This window comes from Camelus ferus, chromosome 23, assembly GCF_009834535.1.
Source record: "Camelus ferus isolate YT-003-E chromosome 23, BCGSAC_Cfer_1.0, whole genome shotgun sequence".
Taxonomy (NCBI): Eukaryota; Metazoa; Chordata; class Mammalia; order Artiodactyla; family Camelidae; genus Camelus; species Camelus ferus.
The window spans coordinates 24,812,877-24,815,244 of NC_045718.1; the positions used below are offsets into that span (position 1 = coordinate 24,812,877).

Sequence of the window (2,368 nt, forward strand, 5' to 3'; positions counted from 1 at the left end):
CAAGCCCTTTTATTATCACCATCACCTGTTCATCACTGTTGTAATCATGCTGGAAACTATAGTCACACCAATGCAAGAATATATGGAGAATAAAAAGACTGATCATGAATTGGCCTTAAGTTTGAACACGGTAAGCAAACAATAAGAAAACTAGGCATTAGTCAGCTTAGCTTGGATGATAAACCCCCTAAAATGGAGATACGCTAATGACTTGGATAAAGAACAAAAAGCATATGGAATCAAATAACTAGAACCTGAAACAATTTGCTTTGGAGCAAGCAGGAAAGCAAGCAAGCAAACTGGCTTCAGGAAGCCTTCCTGGCAAACCCCACCTCAAATGGATCACTTACTTCCTGTGAATTCTCTCCACCTTCAAGTACACAGGTTGGGTGCCTCACCTTACACTTATCTATACTCACAAACCATCTTATGTTTCAGGTTTCATCACCCTAAATTTATTGTCAATTCCACCTGGAAGGAAATCATTTCTATTTCTTTTAAATAATTCCCTTCGGTAGGAACACAAGAAATAAAAAGGGAAAAAATCAACAAAAAGGAAGTAAGGATACTTTGTTCTTTTGTTGTTGTTTTTGGAGCAGGAAAGTAATTAGGTTTGTATTTATTTTCAGTGGAAGTCCTGAGAATTGAACCCAGGACCTTATGCATGATAGGCACATACTCTACCACTGAGCTATACCCTCCCCCCTAGAAGGAGGGAAGGAAGGAGGAAAGGAGTAAGGGAGTAAAAAGAAAGCAGGAAGGAAGGCTGGGTTCGAAAGGAAGGCTGAACTTTATGGTGAAGCCTCCTGTGGTAAAACCGCCCCACTTTAGGAACCTTGGCTGATCTGTTTGCAAACTGTTTGCTCTTGGCTGTTCTGATGAACTAGAGGCCTCCATCTCCTTGTAATAAATGCTTGCTGGAGAATTCAGCATGAGGAACCATCTGCCATGCTTGACCTGAATCATCATCAATAGGCAAAGAACTCATTTATAGTACATGCTGGTCATGAGTGACTAATTAAATGCAGGAAGCAAATGCAATACTTTCCAGAACAGCTGTTCCAGATAGAGACAAAGCAGCAGAAAAAAACTGCACAACTGGTTTTATAAAGAGGTTTGCCCTTGAATAAAAATCCAGGTGTTTTCCTATGACGACAGTACCTAAAATAAGGAATAAATAGCATTGGCAAGAAAACTTGAAAATGAGCAGTCCTGAAGTCCCATGATGGAGGGAGGATCCTTGCACCTGCCCAAACAGGCTGCCCTCTAGAAGTGACGCCTCCCACCTCTCTGAATTCTCTTGGTGCTTCAAGCCACCCGTGAGGGTCTTATTGTTGCAGAAAAGTGTGTTACAGCTCGGTGGTATGGCTCAGTGTTACAGCTCAGTTGTGACAGCAACCTGGACCCGGGCAAGAGACCAAGCAGCACCCGGAGAGTTGGATAACTCAGACTTATGAAGCCAGTGGGCCTAGAGAAGTTAACACTCCAAGCTCTGGAACCCATCTGTAGGTTTATACCGGCTTTTATAGGCTGCCAGTTTACACTTTTCAACATCAAATGTAAATGAGGTATAAGGAAAGTTGACTAATTAAGAACAAGTTTTGTAGAAATGGATCGATCAGGAGGGAGAAATAACCAATCAGGAGTGAGCTCCATGCAAATGAAGTACTACAAATGGACCAGTCAGAAGTTAGGGAAGGGGACTAGTCACAAGTGAGAGAAATAACCAATCAGGAGTGAAGGAAATAACCATCAGAAGTGAGCTCAAGGAACCAATAGAATTTTAGGGGTAAGTAAGCCATTTCAGAGGCAAAAAGTGAGATAGAGCCTGTTAGGCCAGGGAACCAGATGGTGCTGGCAGGAGAGTAGTGGCCCTGCTTGGGGATCCTGCTGGTCTTTTTATGGGGCTTCCTGCCTCATTATGATGCACTGCATTGGATTACCATCCTTTGGATTCATGTCTTTTTATTTCTACCACCTGTAGATTGTTTAAGACGGTAACTTGGCCACATTCCACTTGAACCTTAACATAAGACTAATCTTAGAGGCTTTTACTGAGTCTACAATGATGAAACATTGCTATAAACTAATAAAATTCTCATTGTCTTTTTGTTTGAAATGTGTTATCTGTTTCATTTCCGCTTGACATAAGGCGGCAACATGAGTAGGAGGTCAGGTGATAAATGTCTAACTCTGGCGCTTTTTCTAAATACAAAAGTAAACTTTGATAAGTCACATATCTTTTTTTATACCTCAGTTACCTTCATCTATAAAACGAGGGAAAAAAATATCCACCCTGCAAAGAAATAGAGAGGGGAGGGAGGAGACATTTATTGGGTGCTTATTAGGTGCCAGACTCTGGGTTAGG

General features: G+C 41.5%; 1 non-coding gene across 1 annotated transcript; it reads right to left on the bottom strand.

Annotated features, from left to right (window-relative positions):
- Positions 1-629: 629 nt before the first annotated feature.
- TRNAD-AUC lies at positions 630-701 on the bottom strand. Its single transcript has one exon. It is a non-coding gene; the product is annotated as a tRNA-Asp (tRNA).
- Between the last annotated feature and the right edge of the window lie 1,667 nt (positions 702-2,368).